The sequence below is a fragment of the Lipotes vexillifer genome, unplaced genomic scaffold (genome assembly GCF_000442215.2).
Source record: "Lipotes vexillifer unplaced genomic scaffold, Lipotes_vexillifer_v1.1 scaffold916, whole genome shotgun sequence".
Classification (NCBI taxonomy): domain Eukaryota; kingdom Metazoa; phylum Chordata; class Mammalia; order Artiodactyla; family Lipotidae; genus Lipotes; species Lipotes vexillifer.
In genome coordinates this window covers 5,730,722-5,752,465 of record NW_006798383.1, presented here as the reverse complement: position 1 = coordinate 5,752,465, position 21,744 = coordinate 5,730,722, and positions in this window count along the sequence as shown.

Sequence of the window (21,744 nt, the reverse complement as noted above, 5' to 3'; positions counted from 1 at the left end):
CCCGTGTCCCCTGCATCGGCAGGCGGACTCTCAACCACTGCGCCACCAGGGAAGCCCCCAGAACATCATTTTTAAGTGCAAATGCCTATAAGTGGCAAAAACATGAAACGTCACACAGATGCAGGCAGGGGAGTTCGGAGGTGGAGTTCATTTCAAGAATGAGCTGTGAGCTTGCTCTTCTTTTCTTGGTGTCCTTGACCTGGGAAGCACATGACGAAGTGTATTTTTTTTGTAAGTCTTCTTCAGGCTGAAGGCATTATTAAAGCATTTCTTCCCAGCAATGCAGCTAATGTTTCCTTATTTCCATTTCTAACCACTCTCTCCCCCAAAACACTGATGGAAATCCTATGTTTTGGACACAAAATAACACTACCTAAGGAAATCAATGAAAAGTAAACTCAGAAAGGGTTTTATAGATCATCTACTCCATGCATTTCACTTTACAGATTTGACAAGTATATCCCAGAGAATGTAAATGACCACAAACCAGATTGAAAAACAGAGTCAAGGAAAGAAGGAAGGCTACCCGCTCCCTACTGCTGTCCACTTTAGCACCTCAACATCCTTAAGGCACTGCCTTCAGGCTCAGGACTCATATTAGGGAATCCCACCTACTGATTAATTTTTAAATTCCATTTTTAATTCTATATTCTTTTTGATGCAAGTCATCATTTTTAACTTTGATTGAATACTTGTGAAAGAACACTGGTGCTTTCTAGCCCTGCAATGTTGGGATTCTATGATTCAGGGTAATTTAGGTGAGTCATTTCCATCTGCAGGAGATGAACCAGTGAACCAGACCAAAAACACATTGGCACTTTCAGAGGCAGTTACTCTTTTCTTATACATTTGTAATTTTGTGATTTATGTCCTAGGTGTTGTACAGTGCCTTGATGGTTATAAGGAGAAATCATTTTAAAGACAAATTAGAGGAGAAACTTTGGAAGAAACCTCACAAAGAGAAAAGGCAAAAACTGGGTTAGTTCAAGAAACAAAACTTTCTTCTACTACAAAGCACAGAAAGTCCCTATCAGTTTTTCAGCTGCATTCACTTAGAGACACTCTCTTATCAAATGACAGAAAGTATGGCTGACTGTGTGGTTATGGAGCCCAGCACCATCACTTAGTAACTGTGTGGCTTCAATCAAGTTACTTAACGTCTCTTTGCTCGAGCATCTTCATCTATGAAAGGGATAACAACAGTACACACTTACACATTTGTTGTCGTGACTAGTGAATTCATACATGTAAAACCCTTAAAATAGCACATGGAACAATAAGTGCTCAAAGATGTTAGTGATTTTTTAGTTGTCATTATCAATGCAACATATCATGTGTATGAAGTTGCAAGAACCAGTTTTCTGCAAAACAATGAATATATTTTATATGGTTCTTTCCAGTGCACAAAACCTATTCCTCTACTTGACTTTGTTTTCACACCAACAAAGGAGGAAAGGTCACTATTACCCGTATTTTATATATCACATAATTGAGACTAAAAGATAAAAGGAAACATGCCCAGATTTTACACGGGAAAATGGGATTAGAGCTCCTGACTTAAATCCCATGTTCTTTGCTCTTACCATGTTAACTATCTAAGGTAATGTTCCAATTTCTGAACTGAACTTGGAGTGAAAGTTCTAAAATTAAGGTATGAGGTGCTGATCACATGGACTAATACCAGGCATTAGTTATGTATTATGGACTTTCTAAAAATTATTTCCCATTATAAAAATTGAAAGTAACATGAGGACAAACATATATCTGATAACCCATCCTTGGATGCCAGCCTCAGAGACTCTGTCCAAAACAAGCAAAGTTATACCTTCCTAAATAAGTTCATGTAGGGAGGAGTGTACCATACATACTGTTCTGCAACTGTTTGTTTTGTTTGGTTATTTGTTTTTTTGTTGTTGTTGTTTTGTTTTGTTTTTATCTTAGCAATAAGTCTTGAACATCGTTTCATACCAGCCTACCTATCACTCTCTATTTTCAGTGTTGTAGAGTGTAAAATTGTATGGACAGTATTTTAATCAGTCTTTTCCCGAGTCTTTTACTGTAACAAAATGCTGCAAACATCCACCTTAAGGACTTTTGGAAACATGAGTATCTTTCTTTTTGAAGTTTACTTATCAGACTTAATGTGTTCAATTTTCACATTGCGGCAACTCTTGTTCCATGAGTTGACCCTCCCTGAGAAAGTCTTTGAATATTCTTAGCATTTTGGAAGTCTTCACTTTACTCCTAAATGAACAAAACAGCCATTAGCCAAGAGGGCAATGAAAGGGTAAAAAATGCAGAGAAGAGCTTTTTTTCCTCTTTCATTCTCTTCATAATGATGGGTGTCAACCATGGGAGGATAGACAATTGTAGCCATATATTTGATTATTATGAATATAGATGCCACATTTTCTTTTAGGGTCATTTGAACACCCTCCAACAGACAAAAATGATACCAATAAGACAGAGCCTACATTTTTAAAAGTACTAACAAAATCTCATCCTCCAATCAACTATTTCTTTGTTAACTTTAATGGAACTCCCTCAATGAATGAAACAAAACTTTTTCTATCATTTAACTGTTTTAAGTTAATTTTTGTTTTTTATCAAGATGATTTATCTATCTATAGTAGAAATTATCCTGTTCATTATTATAATCTCCCATCTTTATAAATAATAGTTTACTGTGATTTTTTTAGTGTTTTTTTTTAAATTTTATACATATTTGTTTTCTTCCAGTTAAATAGCTAAGGATTTTTAGTTCTATTCCTCAAACACCCCAAAACTTTTTACAATCTTTCTTGTACCACCACTGCTGAAATCCTCCCAATATAATTATGTCACTTTGGGGAGAGACTTAACCAAATGTTGGGTTTAGCTTTATTAGAATTATTTGCAAGTTGTACTGCAAAGTCAGAGTCTATATGATTACATTTTTCTTCCTATAATTCTTTTTGTTTTTCCTTTGTTCAATAATGGCCATTTCCTCCCTTAACTTCCTATGTTCTCTTACTGCGTTGTCTTTGTTTTCTCTTTAAATGTTCTGAGAGAGCTGTCAAATGCCTGTAAATGTTTTTGTCCAAATGCTCAACATTTTCAAACACACCCTCGGTTCCCATTTATTGTTTTCCTTGAAGTCAACCCTCTTGCTTTTCTTCAACCTCCTGCTTCAGTTTAAACTGGCTGCTTTCTCAGTAGATGTGGGATTAATCTTTCACCTCTCATTTGGTTGAGATTTACTCTGTCTGGATCCTAAGTCCCATTCGTTTTCCTTGGTTTTGCTAAGTACACTAGCTAGTAGCTTTCTAAGAAAGAGTACTTGGAAGTACATTTTCTGAGTCTTTTTATAATACAGAAATGTATCAGTTATACCCTGAACCAATAGTGGTGGTTGGTGGGGTAAAGAATTCAAGTTTGGAAATAATTTCCTGTCAACATTTGAAAAGCGTAACTCTGCAGTCCCCTGGCATACAGTGCTGGAAGTCTGATGCCATTCTTACTCCTGAACCTTTGTAAACTTCATTCAGCTGCTGGTGCTGCAATGAGGCACGATGAGAAGCCTTGGTGTGGATTCTTTTTCACTCAGTGACCTCTTTCAATCATGAGGACACATACCCTTCTGTCCCGGGAAATTTCCCTTTATGATTTATTTGATAATCCCTTAGGCTTCATTTCATCCATTCTCTCTCTTTCTGGGTTTTAAAAAAATTCTATCTTCTAATCCCTTTATTGATTTTTGTGGGGAGGGGGCTATTTTTCTTTTTTAATTTTTAAGCTTATTTTCATTTTCGGTTTCTTATCCCTACTCCCATTTGTAGCACTCTGTGTTTAATTTCAAGAATATGCTATAGCATCTTCTCTTAATTCTCTAAAATAATTTAAAAAAGATAAAATTTTTGACATATTATTCCGTCCCCCATGTTGAATCCATTTTTCTTCAGTTTCTTTTCTTCAGTTTCTGTTGAAGGCTCTCCTCAAGTATCTGGTACTCCTTGGCTATCAACTTGTAATGTAGGTTAAGGCATTAAATAGCTAATAGAATTTCCACATGCTGGGGAAGTTCTTTCTAACCAGAGGCCTTCGTAGGAGACTGATTGGATAGCAACTCTGATTCTTACTATAATTCCTTCAAATACTAATATCTGCATTCTTTAGAGTTGTTCTGTATCTCCTAAGGAAATGTCTCTAGTCTTTTGCCTGAGTGTGTGAGGGTATAATGGGTGGGTAATATATCTTGCTGATCTTACACTAGGAAGAGGCTAGGGTGACTTATGATTCACTTTTCATGCTTTTCTAAATGCCCATATTTTCTGTCTGGTATCTCAGTACAACCCACTACCATAAACACCAGGACAAACTATGATTTGTGGGGCCCAGCGCAAAAAATTTGTGGCTCATTGATTTTAAAAAGTATGATTAAGAATTTTAAGATAACAACAGCAAAGTATTAAACAAGTAAGGGACCCTTTTGAGTATGGGACTCTGTATGATCACACAGGTTGTACAACCATGAAGGTGATCCAGACAAACACACTTACACTGTTCCCCACTCTGCCTGGTTCAGTTTCTCCAGAAAAGAATGAATATCCTGTCTTCTGAGAGATAGGAATAGGGTACCTGTTTGGCTAAAAGGCATGAGAAGGAAGATGTGGGGAATGAATTTTGAACAAATCCACATGTTTTTCATATTATACCTCATTCCCATTTGCTGTGATTCTTGGAAACTCTAAGAATCTAGGCTTTTCAGGGTTCTATGGGAAAACCACTTCTCACAATTTCATACATGGTCCACTCCTCAAAATAAGTTACTTTGCTTCTTTTCATCTTGCAAAACCTTGATGACATCTGTTATCTTGTCTCCTCTCCCATTCTGTTTGTGCTTCTGTGGTAATATCTTTATTTTTTAACTGTCATTTTGGGGGCATATCAAATGAAATATATATAAAAGCATTTTGTTTTTCAAGTCACCATTTTTAGCCAGAATCATGGTAGAGCATTTAGCCATTTTATTCTTATATTTTATTTATATAAGATACTCTTTTTACCCTCCAATTACTTCATATGTTTCCACCTTTGGCTAATGAAAAGATAAATTTTACTGTGCTGAGTCATTTAATATTTTGAGTTCTAACACATTTTGCTTTCAAATGCCCATTTCTACCTCCTCTTCCCACTTCTTAAAAAAAAAAGGCACATTTTCTGGAAAACAGAGTAGACTCTGCCGTATTCTTATTGACCCAAATATTTCAGGACAGGGTATGTCTTGTTCTAGCCAAATTGCTGGCTGAAGAAGATAAGATACTGAATTTTTAATTGCAAGCCATTATAAAACTAGCTGTTTTGTATCAACTAACATATAATCAGTAGTTAACTATTCTCCATTGGTTTCAAGACAAAAGCCTCCAATTTAATTAGATATCTGAGGCACAGCCAAGAACTTAGCTACCGATAATCATTCTGACAGAACTAAAACTAGAAGTTGGATGGCAGTAGAAAATCTTCAGTTTTAATGAAGGAATGGATTGTGTTGAGCTTACACTGTGTGTATATACAAACGCAATACCATTTTAAGCAGAATTTGTGGTTCAGGCTTCAAACAGTGCCATTTCACTGTGCCTTGCTAGAGCTTCACTTAAAATTAATAACGGTATACTGCGTCAGTACCCAAGCATCTAGCAGAGCTGAAGAGACAGTAAGCTAGCAAGAGAATTAACTGGACCAGATCCAAATTCTCAATGATCTCAGCCATCTCACAATCATAGCAGCCAAATATAACCCAAATCTCCCAACTGGTAGTGTACTGACTGTCTAATTAAGGAGCAAAACTGTCCAAGGTGATTTAAGATCTAGCTTCATTCTACAGTGAGATGGATGTCTTGTCAAAAATCTGATAAAATATTCACTACTACAGCCTATTCGACCCAGATGCAACTCAACCAAACTGTGGAATGGAGACTGGAGAAAAGGCTTTATGTTTTCTTCCTTCTGAACATTAAAAAAAAAAAAATTAAGCGCTTCTCTTCCTGTTTTATTTCCCTGTGGAAAATGTCTTCATTTTCATTCCCACAGGACTGTGGGAATGTCTTCACTACACTTCTTAGAGTTGGGAAAATAAATGAGTATCTATGAGTAAATGTAATTCATTTTGTCAGACAACTATTTTTGAGGGAGGCAATTAAGATGTTCTACTTGTAGTTGGACCTGCCCTACCCTGGACTTTCTTAAGACAGAAATGTAAACAGAAGCGAGAGTCTGGGGCTAAAGATCTCCTTAGCCCTGATCATAGAGAACTGAAGACTTTTAAGAGGTCATTCTTTGCATCTGCCTGACAATGGACTTCCCAAAGGTTATTCTCCATGAAACTTAAGGATACTGCCTTTTAATCTTACAAAGCTAACGCATATCATTTTTTATTTACTCCACAATGGAAAATAATTCTAATCACTCTTGACTCAACAGATTTAAGCTGTAAAGTGAATTTTCTTTACTGACGTCTCTACTGAGTAGGATTCCACTGACAACATGTATCTTGATGTCCTCTAAAGTAGAGTGAATTTGTGAAAATGTAGAAACAACACCAAACTAGCTGGAAATCCTAGTCTCTAGTTCAGTTCTGTGACCTCTAGTTTGGGGACTTGGATAAATAACTCAGATTCTTTGGATATCATTTAACTACTCTTTAAATTGAGAACAATATCATTTGTTCATTATTCCTAGCTGAATTCATCGTGTTTCCTCCATATCAAGCCTTCTGCTACCCGCATAACCTGATCTACCTGAAATTAAATCTGTTACCTTATTTTGTCCCCATAATAATCCTACTAAGAGATGAGCCATTAATATATGGATCAGAGAAGTTAAGTTACTTGAAGGATATCACACAGTTCATAAACAAGAGAATCAGAACTCACAGTTAAGTCAACATGGCGACACAATTTATGACCCTATGTCATACTACTCTATTTGACTGCAGACAAACTATTTTACCTCCTTTTGACACCAAGTCCTAATCTATGTAGTGGCACAAAAAGTAGGGCTATTCAGAGGGAGGAACATTCCCAAACTCATTCTAAGAGGCAACAATCACACTGATAGCAAAACCAGACAAAGATGGCACAAAAAAAGAAAACTACAGACCAATATCACTGATGAACATAGATGCAAAAATCCTCGACAAAATACTAACAAACAGAATCCAACAGCACATTAAAAGGATCATACAGCATGATCAAGTGGGGTTTATCCCAGGAATGCAAGGATTCTTCAATATATGCAAATCAATCAATTTGATACACCATATTAACAAACTGAAGGATAAAAACCATATGATAATCTCAATAGAGGCAGAAAAAGCTTTCACAAAATTCAACACCCATTTATGATAAAAACTCTCCAGAGCTGCAATGAACAGACTTATATATACTACCATGTAAAATAGATAGCTAGTGGGAAGCAGCCGCGTAGCACAGGGAGATCAGTTCAGTGCTATGTGACCACCTAGAGGGGTGGGATAGGGAGGTGGGAGGGAGACACGAGGGGGAGGAGATAAGGGGATATATGTATATGTATAGCTGATTCACTTTGTTATAAAGCAGAAACTAACACACCATTGTAAAGAAATTATATTTCAATAAAGATGTTAAAAAGTAAATAAATAACTCTCCAGAAAGTAGGCATAGAGAGAACTTACCTCAACATAATAAAGGCCATATATAACAAACCCACAGCCAACATCGGTCTCAATGGTGAAAAACTGAAACCATTTCCACTAAGATCAGGAACAAGACAAGGCTGCCCACTCTCACCACTATTAATCAACATAGTTTTGGAAGTTTTAGCCACAGCAATCAGAGAAGAAAAAGAAATAAAAGGAATCCAAATTGGAAAAGAAGAAGTAAACCTGTCACTGTTTGCAGATGACATGATACTCTACATAGAGAATCCTAAAGATGCTACCAGAAAACTACTAGAGCTAATCAATGAATCTGGTAAAGTAGCAGGATACAAAATTAATGCACAGAAATCTCTGGCATTCCTATACACTAATGATGAAAAATCTGAAAGTGAAATTAAGAAAACACTCCCATTTACCACTGCAACAAAAAGAATAAAATATCTAGGAATAAACCTACCTAAGGAGACAAAAGACCTGTATGCAGAAAATTATAAGACACTGATGAAAGAAATTAAAGATGATACAAATAGATGGAGAGATATACCATGTTCTTGGATTGGAAGAATCAACATTTTGAAAATGACTCTACTACCCAAAGCAATCTACAGATTCAATGCAATCCCTATCAAACTACCACTGGCCTTTTTCACAGAACTAGAACAAAAAATTTCACAATTTGTATGGAAACACAGAAGACCCCGAATAGCCAAAGCAACCTTGAGAACGAAAAATGGAGCTGTAGGAATCAGGCTCCCTGACTTCAGACTATACTACAAAGCTACAGTAATCAAGACAGTATGGTACTGGCACAAAAACAGAAATCTAGATCAATGGAACAGGATAGAAAGCCCAGAGATAAACCCACACACATATGGCCACTTTATCTTTGATAAAGCAGGCAAGAATATACAATGGAGAAAGACAGCTTCTTTAATAAGTGGCGCTGGGAAAATTGGACAGCTACATGTAAAAGAATGAAATTAGAATACTTCCTAACACCATATGCAAAAATAAACTCCAAATGGATTAAAGACCTAAATGTAAGGCCAGACACTATGAAACTCGTAGAGGAAAACATAACAGAACACTCTATAACATAAATCACAGCAAGATCCTTTTTGACCCACCTCCTAGAGAAATGGAAATAAAAACAAAAATAAACAAGTGGGACCTAATGAAACTTCAAAGCTTTTGCACAGCAAAGGAAACCATAAACAAGACAAAAGGACACCCCTCAGAATGGGAGAAAATATGTGCAAATGAAGCAACTGACAAAGGATTAATCTCCAAAATATACAGGCAGCTCATACGGCTCAATATCAAAAATCAAAAACCCAATCCAAAAATGGGCAGAAGATCTAAATAGACATTTCTCCAAAGAAGATATACAGATTGCCAACAAACACATGAAAGGATGCTCAACATCACTAATCATTAGAGAAATGCAAATCAAAGCTACAATGAGATATCATTCTCACACCGGTCAGAATGTCCATCATCAAAAAACCTACAAACAGTAAATGCTGGAGAGGGTGTGGAGAAAAGGGAACCCTCTTGCACTGTTGGTAGGAATGTAAATTGATACAGCCACTACGGAGAACAGTATGGAGGTTCCTTAAAAAACTACAAATAGAACTACCATATGACCCAGCAATCCCACTACTGGGCATATACCCTGAGAAAACCATAATTCAAAAAGTCATGTACCACAATGTTCATTGCAACACTATTTACGTTAGCCAGGACATGGAAGCAACCTAAGTGTCCATCGACAGATGAATGCATAGAGAAGATGTGGCACATATATACAATGGACTATTACTCGGCCATAAAAAGAAATGAAACTGAGTTATTTGTAGTGAGGTGGATGGACCCAGAATCTGTCATACAGAGTGAAGTAAGTCAGAAAGAGAAAAACAAATACCGCATGCTAACACATATATATGGAATCTAAAAAAAAAAAAAAAAAAAAAAGGTTCTGATGAACCTAGGTGCAGGACAGGAATAAAGATGCAGATGTAGAGAATAGACTTGAGGACACAGGGAGGGGAAAGGGTAAGCTGGGACGAAGTGAGAGTGTAGCACTGACATATATACACTACCAAATGTAAAACAGATCGCTAGTGGGAAGCAGCTGCATCGCATGGGCTGATCAGCTCAGTGCTTTATGATCACCTAGAGGGGTAGGATAGGGAGGGTGGGAGGGAGATGCAAGAGGGAGGGGATATGGGGATATATGTATACATATAGCTGAATCACTTTGTTATACAGCAGAAACTAACACAACATGGTCAAGCAATTATACTCCAATAAAGATGTTTAAAAAAAAAAAAGTAGGACTATTTCATAGGGCTATGATAGGGTTATGATAAGACAATACATGCATGGCAGTTAGACCTGTGTACCTGTGAAATTAAATTATTTTTATTAAAATTAATTTAATATGCTCTTATTAAATGTTTTAGGCATCTCCAGTGCTTGTCACTTAGGTCCCATTGTCACCCATTAGCTGGCTGGAAAGTTTCTAAATAGGAGTAGGCAGGACTCTGCAACAGGGACTACCATGTTCCTCAAAGGACTGGGAGGCCAATCATGCCCCATTGTCTCCTGGGAGTTTTTTCAAACCATTGCCAGATAAAGGGTAAGCAGTGTGCACTTTCTTAGTTTGTATCAGCAATGAAAAGCCTTCCCTGTTAGCCAAAGCTCCTACTCTAACACCAGAAAGCATTTAGACCATTGCAGCTGGCTGTTCTCCTGGGTTTCAGGACATCTCACAAAGACTGAACAGATTATACCTAGTTAGGGTTTAGAGAGGAAGAATAAGATTTGGGACAGGCTAAAATCTGTCATTAACATCAGTAGCTTTGTTAGGGGAACCACTGACCGAAACCACCCACGCTGGCCAGGCACTATAGCAACCACTTGCATGAATTATCTTACAACAGGAGGTCCTGGTAAGGAGCTGGAACTAACAAGCTACCACCAACCAGAAGAATTCGGGAAAGGTCAAAAGGAGAGAGGAGACGCTGAACAATGTGTGCCACCAGGAAGGACCCTGAGTCAGAATGATTGGCCAGAGACAACCCAGAAACTAACCCCATTATCATAAAACCCGAGACTGCAAGCCCTGTGGCAGAGCAGTTCTCCTGGGTTCCCTTACCCTGCTGCTCTCTGCCCGGGTGCCCCTTTCCAGTAAAGTCTCTTGCTTTGTCAGCATGTGTGTCTCCTTGGACAATTCATTTCTGAGTGTGAAACAAGAGCCCACTCTCGGGCCCTAGAAGGGGTTTCCCTTTCTGCAACAGCTTCCCTCCTTTATCATGTGAGCATTGTTTTTTCCCACTGGATCCTCAGACTGATGGATGATACACTACATTATTTCTCAAAAAGCCAAATGCTGTAAGACAGTTGCAGGTGGAGTGATGTGCTGGTAACCAGAACCCATTCTGATTTTCCGCAAACATGGTAGTTAATTCCTGGAAGTATTGACCTGGTGCTAGAAGCAAAGACTGAGGCCATTTTGGATTGAGATGTATGCATTTTCTCAGATTAGGACTTCCAGACCATCATCAAGTCATCTTAAGGTTTTAGGTTGCTGTTCCACTCTCCCCTCCCCCCACGCCATCCCTCTTGTCCCCCCCAGCCCCATGATCTCTCCATCACTATCTGGAACTCCAATCTCACCTCATTGAAACAAGCAGCCACAGAGTCCCCTGGAAAGCCTGCAGATGTATTAAAGCCTGGTATCTGCAGCACAGCTCTCATGGCATCTGTGCAGCTGTCAGGATTGACGTGCTTTAATGGTTTTCTTGAGAGAAGCTGCCTGTGTGAAATAGTTGCCTCTTGAACTAGCCAAATACTTGTTACTGGTCTTCCCTGCTGTGTGAGGTGGCATGACCTCTGACGGATAAATAAGAGCCTGGGTTAAAAGGAAGCCCCTTAAAAATAAAAATCATTCCTTTTGCCTTTCTATTTTAAAGTGCTGTTTTGCAAAGAGCCTCAGGCTTCTCATCCTTTGCCGGGTAGCAACATTCCCCATAATGAACTCCCCACATGAAATGAGGATGCATATATGTAGGGCAGGAAGGCCTGCCTCTGTTTTGGGAGAGCAGAGTGACAAGTGCTGCTTGTTTATTTTGTATTACTGAAAGGCTTAAGAGATGCCCCTGTCACAAAGCCCCGGAAGAATGACTGGGGGGAAGGGTAAAGTCCCAGAATGAATCCACCTTATGGAAGGATAAAGATGGTTAATCACAGTGTCCCTCAGAAGAAAAGACAATAATCAGAGCATGCTGGGACTCATTTTAAGTTCTTTAATATACATACGCAAATGAAAAATGTTGCCGGCTATATCAGCAAGCGAAAGATGTTGCCTGAGTCAGCAGTTACAGCCACCCCAATGGGGGGCCCTAAATAGCTTTCCAGGATGGGAAAGAACAGGATCCTGCCCTAAATAGCTAAGGTTCCTGTCAGAGGAATGATCTCGATGACCTTAGCCTCTTGCATCTTCCCATGCATAGAAAAGTGCTAAATTCATTAACTTGAGATGTCTGGTTTGCTTTAATTAATGGTAATCTTTTGATATTCCAACTACCTGGTTTTTGTTGCAGAAACTCCTATACATCCTGGCTCCTCCCTGACCTCTTCACAGCAGTCCCTCAGAGCATCTGAGAAGCTGCCTCTGGGGCTTAAGTCCACTAAATAAAACATAATTCTCAACTCTTAGGTTATGCACTTTTTTTCAGTCGACCCATATGTCCTACCAAAGTCAGTATTTTGCAGATTAGTTTCCTAATGGATTCTGTAAGTACGACGAGGACACCAAGCCCTAAACAGGGAAGATCAGAGGTAAAGACTGTGGAGATGAAGTAGGGACAGGAGAACTGTGGCAATATTAGAAGTGGCATTTAGAAGAAAGAACAGACTGGAAGAAGGCAAGGAATTAAATAACTGATGGATTATGTGGGTTCATTTTTGTTTCCCAGTCTTCTGGGCACACTTGGGATCTTGCTTTAAATATTTTTGCCTTAGTGGAGTCCACACATAGACACAGTTTAGTTATTTTAACCTCTGAACCATTTCAGGTAGAAGAGGCACTGGTACATTTATTCTGGACACCAAAGTAGGAGAATGGAAGCAAATACCAAGTTAAAGTAGCTAGTGAGGCTAGGTAAACGAAGAAGAGAAAAAAAAAGAGCACTAAACCAAACACATGCCTGGCTTTGATTAAGAAATGTCTTCCAGGGGCTGGTGGCGCAAAAGTAGCTAGTGAGGCTAGGTAAACGAAGAAGAGAAAAAAAAAGAGCACTAAACCAAACACATGCCTGGCTTTGATTAAGAAATGTCTTCCAGGGGCTTCCCTGGTGGCGCAGTGGTTGAGAGTCCGCCTGCAGATGCAGGGGATGCGGGTTCGTGCCCCGGTCCAGGAAGATCGCACATGCCGCAGAGTGGCTGGGCCCCTGAGCCATGCCGCTGCGCCTGCGCGTCCGGAGCCTGTGCTCCGCAACGGGAGAGGCCGCAACGGTGAGAGGCCCACGTACCAAAAAAAAAAAAAAAAAAAGAAATGTCTTCCAGATAGTTTTGTGATTTCAGCCTAGGACAGGACTGACTGTTGCCGATAGCAATCACAGTGGAAGGCTTATGGTCATTTGTCTTTTAATCAGCAAAATATTTCACACTTCCCTCACATTCAAAGGTGGAATGCTGTGAATATCTGGAAGTGTTACAGGCAAATGGTTTTCTCTGGAGTATTTTGAGTTCATTTGTGCAACAATGAACTGCTTTAGAGAATTTAAGACACATTTACAATTTAATATATAGGTGGAAAATGCTTCCTTATTTTCCTCCTCTCTCTTCAGCAGGTCTGTGTATGCTGGAAGCCAATTTTTAATATTATAGATGTGAATCAGTTAAGCTTTTAAATCTGGGGATATTCAATTATATGGAGATTATTTTGGAGAACAAAACTTGACTGCAGGTACAAGTATTTGGTCTCCGTTAATTTTACAAGCGAAAATAAATTAGGCTTATTTCACCAAATAGCTATTTCTTATTAAGTATCTTTATTTATTAGGAAATGATAGCATCTGCTAATCCATAACACATAAGGACTCTTGATAATCAAAACAGCAAAACACTTTTTAAAATATCATTTTCTACAAGATGGTATTTTAAACAAGTTTCAGATTTAGCAGCACAGTTTCCCTTCCTGTTGTCTAATTGAGACCTCATCTGGGGCCTTCAATTTACTGATCTCAATTTGGAGGCCATCCCTAACAGTTTTATGCCATGAGACTTCAACAGGAAAAGACCCGCATTAAAGAGCTCCATTCTCCCATGTACTGACATAGGTCTGAGGCAGGTTGAGTGATACTGCCTTACAGAGTAAGGGTAAAGGCTTTCAGAGGGGATCAGATGTAGGCTGATGAATTTAAGATTGTAGATATTTTCGTTACAAGGAGGGCTACCATGTGGCAGCTGGAACAACTGGTTTTAATTAATCTGAATAAACAGTGGGCTTTGACAAACAAATAATAACCATCAAATTAAACAGCTTTCTGGGGAGAAAACCTTCCAATGTGGCAGTATTGCCTTTGAGCTTTTGAGGGATTATATTTAATAAACTGCTCATTGCATTTCTAATGGAAGAAGCAGCAATGGAGTACATATATTGAGGAATGGGGGGAGGGATTTGACTTACCTGAAACTGCAGGAATGAGAGAATCACAAAATGCTGGAGCTGAATGGGACTTGGGCAATCATTTACACCACCCTTCCCTTTTAGGGTCCAAAGAAGAAAGAGAATTGAACTGCAGACAGATAGAAACAGAGAGAGGCAGATGGAGACAGAAAGGACCAAAGCCAGAGCCAGAGTGAGAGAGAAAAATCTATATTCAGTACGTTCTATTTACTAAAAATGGAGTATAGGTAACAACTTTAAAAATCATAATAACAAGGTTTTGAAGCTTCAAATAACTGGATATTCCACTAGTGCGTTGTATCCATGATGTCCCCAGAAGTTTGAGACGATGAAGCACCCTGGACCTATATCCTACTACGGGCAGGATCATTATCAAATGCATTGTTCCAAGAGATCTTTGCATCAATACTGAACCTAAATCACCATAAACCTAAATTCCCTTCACTGAAGGGAAGTGTTACATATGTTTAGCCACCGTTCCCTGTCTGTGGACTTCCCGGTAGTTTGACTAGAATGGACTCATACAAAATAGTAGCATACGCAGCTTAGCTTACTGTGACTCTGCCCACATTTCTATTCTCTCTGACTCCTGTATAAAATCAGTTCAGAAAGCTCCAGATGGCTGTTTCTCTTCCAGGAAGGAGCCCCTTCAATCCTGGAATGCAGATTGTGAGACAACACCAATAATAATTCTAATTGGTATTTTCCCAACTTCAGTCACTTCCTCAAACTCCAGACTTACATTTCCATTTTTTGGATGGAGTCATTGACACCTTTTGCTAAGCTATAGTCACGTAGACGGATAATGGACAAAATCTCAAGGGGAAACTAAGCCCTCTGAAAAGCCAAGAAGGATGCTCTAAAAGTACCACAATCTCTGTATCTAGACTTCCTTTCTTTCTCCTTTTAATTATTAATTTTTAAAATTTTCTCAGATTTTTCTTTCCTGAGACCGGCAGTGCCTTGGTTTGTCCCTAAGTATTTAAGTTAGGATTATTGGAAGTTTTACTCTACAGAAAGGATACAGATGTATTATTTGGTGGCAAAGGTACTAACTAGAAACAAAGACACACAGCTTCGATGACATCTTTTTCAGTATTTCATTGTGTCAGGGTGAATTCATTCTATGTGAAAAGTCATGGCTTCTGCTCTTAAGATGCACATAAAATACAGCTACAACTCTTACAAGTTGGTTTTTCTTCCTTCTACAATCACAGGTAGAAAGGTATAGAGTATTCTGTAAGACAGTGGAATGGCAGTGGTGGTGGAGAGTATAGTAATTAGGATCTGAGGCTAGTGGTCTGTAGGGCAGCACTAGGTGACGAAGGCAGCTCATGAAAGCATCTTTGGTTTGCCTCCTGTTTTTCATGAATACACCTATCTCCCATGGCAAGATATGCTCACTGGTGATGTATGTTACCCAACGTACCCAGTGGGCATGCAAGCATGTGCATGCACACACACACACCTGTACCCACATCATTCCACCTACCAAAAGAGCTGCACGTGTCTTTCTTAACAACATCCCACATTTTTTGCCTTCCTCAAAGCCAAAACTGGCTTTCTCCCATTTCCCTGGGATTATCATGTTATCTCCTGGGTATTATAATAAAGAGCTAATAAAAAAGTTCTTTCACATGCATTGACGAATACAGTGAAATAGTGTCAGGACGTTCTGTAGCATTCATTCTGTGACACCATTCCCAGAAACTTTTGGTTCATTAAGTTTTGGGGGGCATCTAGAGAAGAAATATTTAGTTAAACTCGAGACTCATAAGTGCAGTCCCGCTTTTTAGTACTTTAGTACTCGGGCAGATGTTTGCTGCCCCCAGCCCACTGGTGGGAAGGCAGTTGGTCATTCTTCATTCCTCATGCTTTGCTCAGTAAAGGGAATCCCTGGGGAGAGTTTGAAATGTGTGCTGACAGCAGGCAAAATCTTCTGTCTGTCCAACTGTCAGATTAGATAGACACTTGGAGATAGTACTGTTGACCTCTTTCCCACCACAGAAGAACAGAGAGAACTTTCCACTGGCAAAATTTCCATCAAGGCTTAAGCAAAATGAGTATGATGCACAATATCTCCTACCTCCTCTTAAAGACACAGGTAAAACGCTTCCCATACTCTTCTGTATGGTCATCCTAAGGTTTTGTGTTCCATCCTTAATTGTAGTCTGGAGCATTCTCAGAGCTATTTTCATCTGTGAGTAGTTATGTGTTTTTTTTTGGGGGGGGAGTAGGAATGGCTGGGACCTCGCAGTCTGCCATCCAGCTGACATTAGTCTGTTATAAATCTATAATAGTTATTTTAATGGTTACATAATATTCCATTGTGGTTATAATATTCCAACCAAAAGGTTAACTTATCATAATTCTAGTCCATTTACCATTCTCCAATTGGACTATTGCTACATATGTTTTTATGTATTTTCAGTGTTACAAATAAAGATGCAATGGTCAAGTTATTTTTTAAGACAAAGTAAAAACTAAGTATATAACTGTTGAATCAAAATCTATCAGTTTTTCTAAGTAAAATGTGGCTTTCACAAGCAAACTGAAGAATCAGCAATGAACAGAAAAATTTGAGGAATAATGCAGATCATAATGTAAATGATAAGGTGATTTTTAGAGAACTAGCACACTTTTTAAATGCAAAACTCAAGGTGCCTTCAAGTGCTCCCTGTTATAAGTATTTGCTGAAACTTACTAGTTTATAGAAAGTGTCACTTTAAACGTCAGCTTCACTGCTCTGGATTCATGTGATTGGGCCTAAATAATATTTATAAGATAAATTTTAAACAAAGTTATCACTTTCAAAAACCTATAGTAACTAACTATAAACAAGTATTTCTGGGTAAAATCCTGGTGGATTCTAATTACTTGATAACTAGTTATAAATAGTGGAACTTTGTACACAACTAATTAATGAACTTGAATCCTTAAAAACATTTGGTTCCTTTTAGTAGGTTAAACATATCTTTATACAATGTCATTCATACTAAGGTACTCAGCAAAACTTTTCTTCCTAGAGACAGTCTAAGGTAAGTTGGAGGCCAAGCTAAGTCAAATGATGATAACTCTACCACTTAGAGGAGTGTAAATTAATATTTCTCTGTATGGTACAGTGAGAGGAGGGAGGATGAACAATTTATTTGCTTCCTAAGTGACTTCTACTTATTTTTTTTTATGTATGTATTTAGTAAGCACAAGTTCTGAAGCTTAGCTGCCTTCCCTGCTCTGAATTTATCCTAGATATTTCCAGGACCCTATTGTGATTGACATTGACTCAGACAGCCTCTGCTTCTAAAATCTACACATATTATGTCTTCTTTATATAATTATAATACCTCGGGTGAGTATAACCTATTTCCTATTAAAAGTCAATAAAAGTTGCAATAAATATCAGGAAAAAGACAGTTGAACTTCAACTCAAGAGGGTCTCTTAGTAAATGTAGAAGGTAGAAGTGACCTTTATTCTCATGATGATCCAAAGCAGTGATAAAGGTTTCCTATGTGAGCCTGTGAAATGTTCTCAGCTCTTTCCTTCTTGGGTAGTAATGCTAATATGTTGTGAAAATGTGGCCCTTTTTTGCATATAGCTATATAGTGGTATAGTAAACTGGAGCCAGGAGTGAGATTACTCCTCAAAATGTGTGTCATCTGCTTCCTTTGATGATGATGATGATAAAGACAATAACCATTATTAAGTACATACTATCTTCATGGCACTCATTTAAGTGCTTTATACTGATATATTTTTTGTCTTTAATCTTCACTAGCCTATGAGGCTAACGCTATTTTTATGCCAATTTTACAGATGAGGAAACAGGTTTAAGCTCACGATTATACAGGTGTTATGAGGTGGAGCCTGGATTGGATTCCAGGCAGTTTGGTTCCAGAATCCAGTTGTTTAACAACCCTGTACTTCTGCCTTTGGTGGAAATTTACACTGAAATTATCAAATTCTCCGAGAGTGCTGAATGAATTCATTTCAATTAGCACTTGTCAAGTGCTTTTGTGCCCAGCATCTAGTATACATTTTATAGAAGGCTTTGAGAGGCAGGTTAAGCCACATCACCTGGTTTTGCATAGGCAACTCTCTTAGTCAACTCAGGTTGCCATAACAAAATTCCTCAGACTGCTTAAACAACAGTTATATAGGTCAGGAATCCCAAGATCAAAGTGCTGGCCAATTTGGCTCCTGTTAGAGACTCTCTTCCTGGATTGCACTGTGTGCTCACATTTGGAGAGAGAGCAAGAGCAAGAGAGGGAGGGAAAGAATGCTCTCTGGTATCTCTCCTTATAAAGGCACTAATACTATTATGAGGGCCCCACCCTCACAACTTCCTCTAAACCTAATGTATTAATCAGGGTTCACCAGAGAAACAGAACCAATAGTCTACCTCTCTCTTCTTTTAGATGTTCCAACCATACTTTGCATGAAATGTTCATGCAAGACAGGCAAAACAGTATTTAGAGGCAAGATACTCTTTTCCTATTAATTGGCGTCAGGCAGATAGAAATTCTCCAAACCAATGGCACAGTTCTACTTAAGGATAAAGTTCAGGTGCCAGCCCCAGGGATAGAGCAGGGCCCACCAGGGCCCAGCTGTGCTATACCCAGTTGTGCAAGAGAAGGGAGAATCTCTATATTTTAGCAATTGCTTATATAGAAATCTTTAATGGCACCAATGAAAGCCCACTTCTAGCATTTTCCATGTTCTTTAACAAGTATGCAATTTCATCAATAAAATTTATTTCTGAAATTGTTCATTAGTGAAGCGTTTGTTTCCTCTTACGATATGAATAACAAAAATGCTTGGACTAGTTGCCTCTGAAGTAGGTGCTTCCTGATTAGATGGTTAGCTCAGTACTCCCAGAGTGTGGATTCCTGTTGAAATCAACTAAACCAAAGCTGCTGCTTAAGAAACAGCCATGCACACATAATACTGCACTGTCACATTCAAAGAAAGATGAACTAAAAGCAAAGAGTACTACTCACAGTCCTAGAGGGAGAATTTGATGATATAATGTATGTAAACATTAACCACAGCAGCTAGTAAAAACAACACTCAAACTTGAGAGGTTTTCATATTTCACTGAATAGTAGACATTAATTGTAAGATGTACCACTATTTTATATATCTCAGAAGGAAAACAAAAACTGCCCCAAATGAGACAGATTAGTAAGAAAGTGGTGCTTAAAGCCGTGATATAAAAGAACTTTATGCTCCTTGAAAGGGTAAACTAGCAGTACACCCACCATGCAGAAAGAGACCACAAGGAAACCTGCATGTCTCAAACTTGGCACCAATTAGAAGGAGAGGAAAAGAAAATCTCCTCTGAATATATTTTTTTAACCAAGTACATATTCATTCAAGTTCAAAGTCTGAAGACTATCAGTGCAGTTCCAAAACCTGAATTTAATTTAAAGTGATCCCTTAGATGGGTAGTGGCCAACCTAAGTGAACTGACAGAAGCCAATGTAAATTCTCTCTGAAAAACAATTTCAATTCAGACAGAAGGCAGACAGCAATGTAAGACACTGTTGATTTTAAGGCACATCCTAATTTCAGATAAATGAATTAACATGTGAAAATATGTGCATATTATAGCCAATGAAAATATGGTTAATTTATTACTTCATTTACTTGAATTAAACAATCTCTACTCAATGGATTTCCTTTACAATGGGCATTGCAATACTATAGAGCATTTGAGTAGATTCTGGGTATGGTTAAATAATGATTGACTATATTTATGCTGCCAAAGGAACTGTAGAAGGAGATAATTTCAAAGCTTTATTCCAATATCTCACTGGCATTGACCTCACCTGGCTGAAAGAGAAAGGCTTTCCTTTTGTTGACTTGTCATCAATCTTCTCTAATGGAAAAGAAACCCTTTGGAGAGCAGGCCTCTGGGAAGCCTCTTTTATAACATTAAGTTCTTTCAGGGTCATCCTTTGATTCTTAGTAGATCTCCAGCACATGTTTCTGTACCTCTGAAATACAGTTGTTGGAGTCTTAACTTGATTAAGCTGTCACTCAGAATTGTTGTTTATATCATCGATCCGACATCAAAAAGCTGCCATGTCATGGAACTGATATCAAAAAGATTTGGAGTGGCAGCAGGAGCAGATGGAGTATTACATCCTGAATGTTCATCTAAATCATTCTGAGGTTTCCTCCTCTGGAAATAAATCAGGGCTAGCTGTGGGAAACTCAGGTCCTCAGATTAACTCCAGGACATATACAGAAAAAACTGAGTGAATTGTTTGAGTTGGGAGATAGTCTGAACTGGTAGGCTTCTCAAACTTGCATTTGAAAAATATCAGAGATTTTGTCATGAACTTTTTATTTCTAATATTTTTAGGTTCAGAGAAATTTGCAAAGATAATACAAAGTTCCTAGCAACCCCTCACTAAGTTTCCCCTTGTTGACTTAAAGAAAGGCACATAACATAAGTGTTGTGAGTTTAAGTTTTATGCTGGGCCTTGCTGAGGACTACAGCTGGGGAGGCACTCCCTCAGGTAGCTCTGAGGAAACTGCCCCAAAGAGGTGGGGGAAAAGCCAGTTTATATATGACTTTTGGATAGGGGATGCATGAAGTCAAGCATACATCTTGGAAAAGACTACTGTTAATCACTAAGAACAGATATCTCAAGTTAAAAATTTTAGTACTTTTCTATGAATGTGAAGGTACAAAAATCTGGGCTCATTAAAATTCTTCTTGAGATATGCATCTAAGTATCTAAGGGTCCTGCTTGTCCAAAGCACAGAGTGCCTCATTCTGTTATCTTCTTAATTTCCTCTCCAGGTGCACAGTCAGAGACTGTAGTGCATTAAGCCTTAACCCTTAACTAATAACCTACTGTATAGCACCAGGAACTCTATTTGGTGCTCTGTAATGACCTATATGGGAATGGAGTCTAGAAGAGAGTGGATATATGTATATGTATGGCCGATTCACTTGGCTGTACAGCAGAAACTAATACAACATTGTAATCAGCTATACTCCAATAAAAAGTTAATTAAAAAATTAAATTAAATTATTTAAAAATGACTTAACTCTTGTAGGACTCAGTGGTGAGCAATGCTCTTTGTTCTTTGTTCACACCCTAAGTTAACATCTTATGTCACCATGCTGCGTTTGTTAGAACTAAGAAACAACACTGATATATTCAAAGGCTTTTAAAATAGTATTCTTTTTCAAAAAGGCTTTTAAAAATACACTGTGAGGTTCCCTGGTGTGGCGCAGTGCTTGAGAGTCCACCTGCCGATGCAGGAGACGCGGGGTCGTGCCCCGGTCCGGGAGGATCCCACATGCCGCGGAGTGGCTGGGGCCGGGGGGCAAGGGTGGCGGGGCGGCGCGGGGCG